The sequence below is a fragment of the Ciconia boyciana genome, chromosome 2, assembly GCF_034638445.1.
Source record: "Ciconia boyciana chromosome 2, ASM3463844v1, whole genome shotgun sequence".
NCBI classification, from domain to species: Eukaryota; Metazoa; Chordata; class Aves; order Ciconiiformes; family Ciconiidae; genus Ciconia; species Ciconia boyciana.
This window is the reverse complement of record NC_132935.1, coordinates 20,939,230-20,951,275: the sequence shown is the minus strand read 5'-3', so window position 1 is coordinate 20,951,275 and position 12,046 is coordinate 20,939,230. Positions and strand designations below refer to the sequence as shown.

General features: G+C 37.2%; 1 long non-coding RNA gene across 1 annotated transcript; it reads left to right on the top strand.

The window, feature by feature from the left end:
• Positions 1–4,855: 4,855 nt before the first annotated feature.
• LOC140647441 (uncharacterized) lies at positions 4,856–10,428 on the top strand. The gene is made up of 3 exons (XR_012040767.1): positions 4,856–5,034; positions 6,770–6,846; positions 9,953–10,428. It is a non-coding gene; the product is annotated as an uncharacterized lncRNA (long non-coding RNA).
• The last annotated feature ends 1,618 nt before the right edge of the window (positions 10,429–12,046 follow it).

Below are 12,046 nucleotides of genomic sequence, written 5' to 3'. Positions count from 1 at the left end.
AGTGAGAACTATCTGTCTTTGGGGAGTCTGGTGTGTGCTGAACAGACAATAAACAGAGCATCGGTATACCACTATACATTCTAGGAGCTGCCTATGTCCTGCCTGCTCTGCACAGACCTTGTCCTCCCATCTCAGAAAAGATATAAGAACTGGAGTAGGGTCAGAGAAGGATGTCTGAAAGTGTGGAAGAGCTTCCATACAAAGAACAGCTTTTGTAGACTAGGACTTATCAAACTGTAAAAGAGATGACTGAGGGGCTCTAGCTAAAGCCTGTAAAACTGTGAGAAGAGAGCAGAAGTGATCACTCTTGTCTTTTCTAGTACAGGGTCAAATGAAACTAGCAGTTAACAGGCTAAGACTTAACAAAAGCATTTATATATATGGTATATAAAAGTATTTTATATACCAAGTAGTCAAGCTATAGAACTACTCACCAAAATATATCACAGAGAGTCCACTAGTGACTGACTCACATACAGCAGGTGAGATATATACTGAGTGGTATGGAAGTTAATTCCAGCTTGTTAAATTCTAGGTGGAGTAACACTGTTTCTGTGGGGATATCTGCCTGCACCAAGAAATCAGCACATATTCAACATAATTGGCTGACACTGGGAACTTGACTTACCTAGTTTCTGCCCATGTGCTATCTGGCTTTGGTAGCGCTATTCGATTCCTCAGAACTCTGGATGCTAAAAAATAAAACCAACTCATTAAAAAACTTAAAATAGAGATTTATTTTTTTTTCATTCTGCCTCTACCAATTACCTCACTTGATGAAAATATTGCAGGAAATGAAACCTTGTCATAAAATGATTGTTTAATCTTGTATATCAGCAAGTAAATACTAATGTTACAGGAAATATGTCCAATTTTTAATCATGGTATTTCTTTTAATACTGTCATTCATCTTCTGGCACTGCTTTATCCAACACATGTCTGTGAGTCACTCCTTCTGCAAGGATGTAAGAGAATCTGTCTCTCTGACTGACATGAGATCTTCATTCCTTGCTGGTGAGATAACCCCCTCCCTGGAAAGCAGTATGGGGGAAGGTGAAACTCACATTTTTCTTGGTTTTCCACAGGAATTCTCTCTCCTTTACAAATGGGATATTTCCCTCAAGATCTTCCAGTTTAATTAAAGATAAGGATTTGCATATGTAGTGGTAAATGAAAACCATCAGAACAGATTTTAAGTTTCACTACATTGATGTAAATTGGCAATAGTAACTTTACTAAATAAAACAGTCCCAACATTGTGGAAAATGTACCAATAAGACCAGAACACCTTTTGCCTCTGGCTCTCAATTTTAAGTGTTGTTACAAACTATTGTCTAATTATAGCAAAAAAGGCACGCTGTTAACCTTTCCACATCTCTTTAAGAAGCTTCATTGGTATACTGAAACCATACTTTGAAATTGTAGGTAAAAGATTTTTTGTCTGTTAAAGCCTTTCCTAACCATTGCAGTGACAAGACAATTATCAGATTCTCTATGGTATGAGATCTTTCAAAATGTTTCAAGTTGTTTGATGAACTGACTTGGCTTTCCACGAACAGCTATTATTTCTTATGAAAATGAGAGAAGAGGCAGAATTTTCTCTGTTCAAATGAAATCTCCTTCAAACCAAAAATCATTTAAAAATCCTTCCCGAATGATGCTTTTTGATGAGCTTTACCAAACCCACATTGGAATAATGGATGAAAAATTATGTGCTGGGATTTATGAATCTATGGCAATGATAAAAACATTGTGTCTAACATCTACATAGAGGTGAAATACCTTCATTAGCAGGCAGTATTAAAGCAATACTACACATCTTATTTTAGTCCTTGTCACTGATTTGCGTTACTTAGAGAGGCATGTGGTGAACAAGCCATCAATTTTGCTTTCCTCCTACTTCAGGATCTTTGTTTCTCCCCATTGAAAGTTTAATTTGCTTGATGCCTGCCATACAGAAGCTAGAATGCTTTCCTGGGACATTTCTCTTACAGCCTGCATTTGTAGTTGCCACACGGTATGTACACAAAAGTATTTTACTGTACTTTTTAAAAGTATACTTACAACACAAGGTAGGGCTTAGTTCAAAATGAAGATGTGTCTAATTTTTACATTTTCTGCACTATTTAACACAGTTAATTGATGCTGTCAATAGCTCTAGTGGAGACTAATGCTAATGCTTTGGACTGCAGCATTCTGAGCTTGTTTTTAAGTTTTAGGGTGTTTTCCAACTCGTAACTGTGTATTGCAAAGCAAAACAATACAATAAAAATAGTTATTGTAGCCAGTATCAACAAGTAAGTTGCCAATTTTTCTGGACCTAAGAGTCTATTTAATTTTATCCTAGCCAAATGAATTGGTCCTTCATTCTCCAAATTCTGAGAAATGTGAAGAACTACATGAGAATGAGATCATTGCAGTAATGTACATTACCAGTAGAGCTGGCCTAAAATGTGAGAAAAGTCTGAGCATATGAAGGAAACATAGGCCGAGTCCAGGACTGAAAGCCTGGGTGAGAAAACATTTTCATTAGCAATACAAATATAGTCTCACTGTCTATTAGCTATTTCTCCATTGAAAAATCAGGCCAGTATCTAATTTTAGTGATAACAGCACATCTTCAGCTGCTGTAAATCTGTTGGTAAGTCTAATTATTAAAAACAGATGAAGATTTAGTCGCATATCCTGTTCTCTTCAAATTAAATGTCTGTAATAATCATTACCTCTTGCATTTCAGAACTTGGGGTGAATTTAATGCTCAGGAAAGCAAAGTAAAAGACAGCTTTGGCTCATATTTAGAGCTGGTGCAGGTGTCATGCAATCTTTATCTCAGTGCTTCTCCAACTCTGGCTTGTATTGACCTGCTAGTTAAAAATAAATACTAAGGAAATTAAAAGGTGAGTCTGAAATGTTGGCAATAACTAAAGACAATGATGATACTATTGCATATTACAACACATTATTTCATGTTTCTTTGGAAGTCTTTGGTGAAAAGATAAGCTAAATGGTCTCTTCATTTCCAGTTATATATAAAATGCTTATTGTCCAAAGCAGTTCACAAGCTGAACTATCCCTTAGTGGATGTCTCAGCCATTGCTGATTGTTATATCCCCCCACCCAAGTAGGTCAACCCACTTGCTCTTAAGTGGTTCCTGGGATATTCAGGATTCCTTATTAAAAATCAGTTGTTCTGAATTCTAAATAAGGTCTTACCAAATAAATATCTGTTTCCAGAAAAAGCATACCAAAACATTAGTCAGTAAAACAACAGGTACTATTTACAGTAGTCAGACTAATATATTAATTTGGGAAAGACCTTCTACTGTCAGTAACAGATTAAATCAGTTAAAGTATATGTATCATTTATACTTCAATGTGTTTATCATGTTACAACCAACAGTGACAGCATGAGATCATGAACCATTAAAAATGTGACTCTAAAATCTGGAACGTGTTTACATAGCTGTAGTTGTGAATTCAGAATGAAAGCAATGTGGCAACATTAAGCAATGTAATATAATTTGTTAGGATCCTCTGAAATCCAGACAGGTAGTCCCACTGATGACCATAATGAGAATACAGGAGATTTACTTTCCTTGTCAAGGAGTTAGTCAGAGGTACCAGGGCAAGTGAGGGTTTCAGATGTTGTAGACATAAACCTTTTGCAAAAGAAAATATTTAGACATCACTCCCAGCTGCTCAGGAAAGGCAAGAGGGTTAATGTGCTTTTTTGACTGCTACTAATGCAAATTTAATATGTTTTCTGATTACATATGCCTATAGGAATTTTGAATATCTCCATACCATGACATTATCAAGAAGCTGAATAGAGAAATGGCTGCAAGACCAGCTCCTTGTAGCCAGAATTAAAGATCAGACAGAAGAGGAGAGGTCTTATGTAGGTGAAAGTTAATTCCAAAAAATGTGAGTCACCTGTCTGGAAATGAGGGTAATGATTTGAAGTATAAATCTAATTTTAGTTCTCTGTGGTTGTACCTCAGAAATACTGGGCACGTTCTAAGCACATTATAGGTTTTCTCAATTGTGACTTAACAAAAGAATAACTGTTTGGTCTCCCAGTGAATTTTAATCCTCTGAGATTTTTTCTTACTGCCTTAAACCAGTTCTTCCTAAGTATTTGTGTAGCATATGCATCCCTTAAAAAAAAAAAAAAGTTTTTACCAGATCTGTGTGTATTGGGAAACATCAAAAAATACAAATAGCTCTCTCAAAAAAGACACACTAAAAGGGAAAAGAAGCTAAATTTCCTTGTGCCAGCCGAACAGAACACACACTGTTTCTATGGTCTTGGGAATGTCCTTTCTCATTCCCTTACCGGAGAACCCAATACCCCACTTCCTTATGAAAATTAAAGAATTGTTCACCCTTAAAGCTAGTGCCATCCTGCTCCTTTGTCAGCCTTCACAGAGAGGCCAGGAAGGGTGGTCTCATCCCCCTCACCCCAAAAGCCAGTTAGTTATTTCTTATGTTACCAGATCTGACTCTCTAGGATAGGCATGCATGTTTCCTGCTGTCACGGGTTGTACAAAGGGGATTTTTTTTAGATCTAGTGTCTGTAGGTAATCCCAGGCACCCAGCCCTTACTCCAGTTGAGATCCAGGACATTTCTGCCTTGGTACTGAGTCTTAAGGTCCCCACAGCCCTGCTTAATTCTGTGGTCCCAAAGAGTGGTTTAGATTGGCTCTGAAGTTAAATCAGAATCCCATAATGGAAACTTAGGCAAACAGCTATCACTGTAGCAAGGAACAGCATTTTTTTCCTAAAATAAACCAGCTTTCTGGTAACACTACACAAAGATAACAAAAACCTTAAGAAAACAAGGCTCATCCTGATTTTATTGAAGTCATATAGCAGCAGCAGAAGACGACCTTTTTTGGCTTTCTTTTCTTCTCTCAGCTCTTCTCTGAAGCTGTCATTTGCTGGATCAAATATTTCAGCAGCGGTAATAACTGGACCACTCAACTGAACTCTTTGACCACTTGTATCTGCCCCGTGTCACAGCTTCCATTTCAGGTGCGCTGATGCTGTGATCATGGAAATCAACAGGGTGTTGCCTTCTGGTTTTGTTTTAAATAGGGAGAAAGAGTATTTTTAGCTATGTATCTGATAGTAAAGTTTAAGCCAGGGAAAATGCATGGGCTATTTTGTTGATACTTCTGAGAGAAATGTGTATTGGCTTGATTCCAAAATGAGATTCTCATTTTTATTGGGTGCTTCTTTTCCTTTGGCTTCCTGGCTACATTTTACTAGTAATACAAAATCAAGTGCTGCTTTTATTTTCAGTAGGTCCAGGGTTTTACCTCAAGTACAAACCCCTGAGATAGACTACTAGGAAACCTTTGGAAGACACAGTTAGATCTGAAACTTCCTCACGGAGTATCAGAAGCCTGGAGAGGGAAAATGAATTTAAGAAAAAGAGAGTGCTATTAGAATTTCAAGTATTTGTTACCTCCTGAAAATCAAGCCACTAAGATAATTTTGTCCAGATATGTCACAGGCCTTTCATACACTGGAAGACTAAATACAGACCAGCACTTTTATTCAGAGCTGAATCGCTGCAGTATTTTCAGTACAATCTTGAAACACTTCAGTGTAGCAGAAGCAAAAGTGCTCTGAGCCTCTGAAAGCCAGGAGCCATTCCCTCAGATGAGGTGACAGTAATAAACCCAAGTCTGGCTTTCAACCCTGTCTCAAATAATGAGCAAAATCAAGCAATAGGTCACCTCAAATGCTTTCCAGAACTAAACCAGGGAGATATGTTGTAAATCTACAGCAAATGTAGATAATTTTACTGTTTTATTACCAATGACAGTTTATAAAATGGAACAGTATTGTTATAATAGTACAATATAATGGTTTATGGTTGAAAGATTAAAAGCAATATCTTTTCCCCTCATTTTTGACAGTAACACCTAATTCCATTAGGAGCAGCTCTATGTAGCTATTTTTATCTTTGTTGATAACTGCAAAATCAGCTTTTTTTCCTTGACAACTAAGCCTTTTTGAACTTCATAACTAGAATAAAATGCCGTCGAGTGAATTTTAAGTACGTGTATGCAGTTAAATTCACATTCAGATATTTTTTTCTGGGAGAAATTTAATTTTCTCATTCAGGTAGGGGTGCAAAATGAACTGTTACTTAGAGAAATTTAGATTTTTAAGAATTCTTAAAGGGTTTAAATATATAAAGCCCTCATAATTTCAACAGGAAATCTCAAAGCCAGACAATCATCTTACGTTTAGGGGAAAAAAAAAGCAGGGATACACCTCCTTCAAAAACTGTTGTCTTGTGCCCCATCAGAACTACTTTGCTGTGAAAGTGATTTGCTTTTTATCATATGTTCAAGTAAAGAAAGTTGTACTGCTCACAGGAACCAATTCCATGCAGATAACTGAAAATCTTATGTTGCCTTCAATCAGTTTGGATTAGGTCTGTAGGCACTGAAGCTTAGCTAGTAGTTGAATGCCATGGGTTCTTAAGTATCCGTAAGTATCTGTGTTGTAAGGAACAATGAAAGCAATATCTGATGATTTTGCTCAAGAAGACTGAGCTTGGCTGCCATATCATTCTTGACTCAGTATAATTCTCCATAATATTTTGTAATATACTATAAGGTATTGTAAGTTATATAGAAATTTTATATAAAATATTCTAAAATATTTTAAGGTAAGAGAGAATATATAGTGCAGATAACTTAGAGAAAATAACTTAAGATCTTGAACTCAAACTTTATTTGTGTCTTAACAGAAATGTATGGCTCCATAGTTTGGCAATGCCAGCGACGTGCAGATGGGTAAGAGGCTATCAAGCTCAGTAAGTGAAATGTAAGTTTTGCTGCAGCTGTACCAGTGACATTTCACAGTCATTCACAAAGTATAATCAAGGACCACTACGAATTAAAAGGGGGAAACATTGTAAGACAAAACAGGAGATAAGTGGCTTAATTAAAAATGTGTCACATAAAAAAATACTAGTTTGAGGGATTACAGTTTTTTATATGGTTTCAATATTGTTTCCCACTGATCACTCTATGAAACATCAATATGATCAGAAGAAGAAACTGACTTACCACTAGTAAAAATAATACATAATGAGCTGTTAACTCCAAAGTAAAACTGAAGCTATATAGGAAGATAGCATGTTCTTTCTTATCTTTATTATTGTAACCTTAAATGTTTCATAGGGCATTGGATAGTGTTCAAGTGAATAAATAATTAAATATATTTTTCTGTTTTAACTGAGAAAATGGTAGGGAAAAATCTGTTTGGATCCTGGTTTGTATGGTCTGTTTCTCAAGCATACATTGACATTTTTACAATTGCAATTCTTATAAATTTTAAGATTGACCAATATGCACTGTTGGAACCAAAGACAGAAAATAAAAATAAAATGCCTCACAGGATCTGAGTTAAAAAAGTTTGTGGTTGTGGTCGTGAAGAAGTGTCTAAGATAGTGTAGCACACACAAACTACTTTATACAAACAAAAGTATTTGTCATAGAATTTAAAAACTAGCTTGATGTAGACTGAGAATATAGTTCCTTAGTCCAAGCTATTTTATTTGAGAAATTTCTATCCAATGTTACAATCAAATAGAATTTTTAAATATGCAGGATTAATTAAAAAAATATTAAGACATTAAACTTTGCTTAAAACCAAGGGTTTAGCACAATTCTTTTGTGAAGGCTTTCTAAGGGTTTCTTCATTTAAGAGTAATTGCCAACCAAAATTATTTTGGCCTTATCCAGTTAAAAACAAATACTTAACACAGAGTATGCAGTTTAGCCAGATAAAGCACAACCAAGAGTACATTGGTATGAAATAATTCTTCTTTTTAAAAAAACAACCCTTCAGTTAGGATTTTGGCCCTAATCCTGTCCTCATTAAAACCAGTGGCAAATATCCCATTGTTTTCAATATAAAAAAAAGACTAACGTCTTTACGACATTCTGGTAATACTGGAAAAGAAAGTAATCTCCCTAGAATCTCTCTCATAGATAAAAAGGACAACACATGCACAGAACTTGTCTTATGTTGCTCAAAAACGTTCCTGGTTCTCAGTGAAAAAAAAATAATTCAACATGCCTGGCATGGGCTGAGAGTCCAGTATTTCCCCTGCAGTGAGACCAGAACCCAGAGAAGATGAGAGATCTTGGGGATCTTTTTATCCTAGTGAGCTTGAACTAACTGTCCAGTAACAATTACAGGCTTCATAATCAAAGACTGGGTGACAGGGGTGGTGTCTGTGATGTCCAGTAGTAGAAAATTTCCTGATTTTTAACTGTTCTTCCAAAAGTATCTTAAAATGTGGCAAGAGGGCTAAAAACCTAGGGAATTTAAAGGCAGAAGGATGTAGCCCAAAGGAGCTGACAGACTACTCTCTCTATTGCCTGCCGAATAGGGATTAAAGCAAGTTCCCGGTGGAGGAAGCCCCTTTGGGCTGGGCTTTGGACGAGCACTGCGGCGGCGTGAGCACGGCTGAGCTCATGCCCTCCCTGCTCTCTGCTAACCTGACACAGGCCAGCCCTGGCCAGGAAGCCATCCAGCGGTGTCTGGCTGCTCTGTTTCCAGTTTCTCAGCTGGAAAAATTGGGTTGGATTTAATGGCCTATTAACGCAGCCTCCGGGTTTGCAGAGGAGAGCTGGGTCACATCTGGCTAATGCCGACCATGGGCAAGCTGAGTGGCACCCACCTGCGCAGGGCATGCCCTTTGCCTCCCACAACACCCAATGGTAGCTGAAACAAATTGAATAATCTTTAGCTTTATAAATAAAACAAACGAATGCAAGGAGGAAGAAAGGAAACAGACTAGTGGTTTTTCGTTTTGCCTTGGACCATAGATGATCTTGGCAAAAACCATATTGACTCATGTAAGTAAAATGTAATATAAAGACACATTTTTGAAATTGTTTCTTGTGAAAAGTAAGCAAGTATATTAACATCAATTTTAAGATGAATTTACATTCAAACTATGCCTTTAGGAAAAGGAAACATGCTTCCCACTCTGTTTTAAAGTGTTGATGAGTTGTTGCTTTGATAGAAGACAGAAAATTCCTTATAGTTTTGGACTAAATTGGGGTTACTCTTGAAATCTGCCTTTATTATACAGCAAAACTTGTGAAAATATTTCGGCTTGACCACTTCTCCGTGAAAATGACTGTGTAAATCTACAGTTGTAGCCAAGGGGGAGAATGTTATAAATGAGCTCTGACAATGTGACTTGAAAACTGAAATGTCAGATATGGGTCTGTACATGTTGTTTAATCCCTGAGTTTATAGCATTAGTCTTAGCTGGTAATAAAAAAGTTGTCTAATATCCTTCTTGACTGATCAAGTCCTTGTGGTAAAGTACACAGATATGAGTTTATGCACAAGAACTTCTCAGAATCATCATAAATCAAATACACTGAAATTGGTTGGGAAGTAGGTAACATGAGCTTTTTTACTACCACATTTAATTCTGGTTATGTTTAATTCAGAAGCTCTACATGCCTAGAACAGGCTTAATAAGGATGCTTAATAAATGATGTTTGTGATCATTTGAAAGGAGCAATTTTATTTTTATTGTGGATTCTCAACCTAATGGAACAAATAGAAAAATAAATGGAAGGAGTGACTTTTACAAAGAAACAGTATGATCACATGTAAAGAATTTATTTTAATCCTTTAGCTGAAATAAATGTAATTCTAAAAGCCAAATGAGCTGTTTGCCAGAGCTGGATGAGGTGACATAGTCATCTTAAAAAGTACAGCTTTTATAAAGCTGTTGCTAACAAAGCTCTAAAAAATTTAAACTGATGTTTGCTTTGAAATAAAAACAACCTTCTTTTAACTATACATTTTCCTTTTTTACCTTAATTTTTTTAGTGTTAGTAGACATTGAAATATATTTTTTGCTGTTATCTTAGTAATTTCTGGTTTATATTCACAGACATGGGATGTGCTGTTACACACGGGAAGTTGTTAGCATGAGCCACCTGTATAGGAGTTTGACAGTGACTCCCTGAAGACCATTAATCCACTTTGATAACCACTGCTGTTCCAGCCACTCCTATTACATCAAATTCAAACTTGTTCACATGAGCAAATTAAGCAGGTTTTTCCATGTAATCATCCCATGGAAATTATTCGGTGTCTCTGACAGAATTACTTCTGTACAGTAAAGGTTTCAGGGTAACGTTTACAGTGTGCCAGCGACTTCCAGTAAAGTCTGAGGAAAAGAGGCCACTGAAGTCAATAAGTCCTGAAGTAGGGCCTTTGGATTTGGTTCATCTCTTATCCCAAGGGTAAAATAACAGTACTTCAAAATAAATAAATGGAAGTCATCTTTTAAATTAGAACAAAGGGTCAGGACAAATTATCTTTGGTTCTCCTGTAATGAGTATATAAAGTTTGCCCAGAGCTCTACTGAAGGAATAAAGATTAAGAAACAAAAATTGTGCCTTATTTGTCCTAAGATACAAGCAAATGTGTGCAGTCATTGTGATCTCCTCCATGTCAGCTCTTTTTGTCTTAATCAGTCTAAAATTTCTTGGTCTTGTGACAGAAAATTTGTGTCTATGCAGGCAGAAGAGAGAAAGGGGCATCAAAATGCTGTTATCTAGAATTGCCTATCTAGAAATTTAAGAAATTTTCTTATTTCCAGTGCTGTCCAGAGGATGCTGCTGTGTGCTCAAGAAAATACATAAGGCCCTAAGGCTGAAGGAAATAAATGTGCCACAGTAAATTAAGAAAAAAATCTAGCCATTTATCTGCATATTAGTCTATCTTCTCTCTTCTTCCGTCACATACGACATATAACTCAAGTTTGCAAACTGTGATAAGTGAAACGCCTTGTGAGCAGAGCCAGCCTGGACAGAAGGGAGCAGGTTCTCCTGTCCTCTCCTCTCAGCGCGGCAGTGGCCTGTCTGTCTCTTTGTGGCAGGGACTGCCTTCTCCTGCGCCCAGCTGCAACAGGCTTTCCTCTTCTCCAGTCTCATCCTGGGCTGCTGGAGAGGAAGCATGTTTCTTCAGACTTCCCTCCCCCAGCATTTTCCCTCAGCCTCTGGTAGATGAGGAAGCCCATATGTCCACATCAACTGGGCATAAGCATTGCCAGGGGACGTACATGGATTGTGGATCTGAGATGCATGCGGAAGGGCAAATACCTTGGTTTGGGAGGCTGGTGTATGAGACAGAGATGCACAAAATCAGACCAGGCAGGATAGACCATGGGCAGTGGAGATAGATAGTATCTTGAATGTTGGCACCTGGGCTTGGAAAGGGGTGTAGATCTGGGGGCTGTGCAGACTCAGGGGTCACCTTATGGCTAGAAGAGCAAGCTGTGAGCCTGCGAGTGAGTTGCATATATTGAGGACGCTGGTAGCATTGGCCTGGGGAAGGTGGCAGCTTAAGCGGTAAACTTAATTTAACAGTGACCTCGTCTGCATAGAAATAGCTTGAGCCCATTCTCACAACCCACCCCTTCTCATGCATTTCCCACTTGGAAATTCTGCTTTTTCCTGCAGAGCTCAAGGCCTGTTAGAAGTACCTGCCATACTCCTAGTAGCCTCAAATAGAAATATTTAGTTTATATGGGCATCTTAAAACAATAGAAGGATTTTAAATTTAATCATTAAATGCAGCTGCATTGACTATGCAAGGAAAGAATGCAGATGACTTGCCATCAACATGGATTCTTAGTATATTAGCAGTCCTAATGATGGAAACAGTGGCTTCTGTAGTAGGAGGCCAAAAGTCATGACTTTCTGTTCACACAGAACATTCCTGTAATTAACATGAGAAGTTACTTGTGCTCAGAGAATGCTTAGAAATATAATTTTGAAATATTTCTCCCAGAAAATGCCAATGAAAAGAGTTAATCTTATAGTTTAATCTTAATAATAGTCTATTTGACAGTCACATGAAAATGGTTCCCCAATTCTGTTCTGTTTTCTGTGCAGCTTTTTGAAGAAAACGGCACCAATCATCTCACTGTCTGCAAATTTACCATGTAATTTTGATACCTCTCTTGATTTCTTGTTCC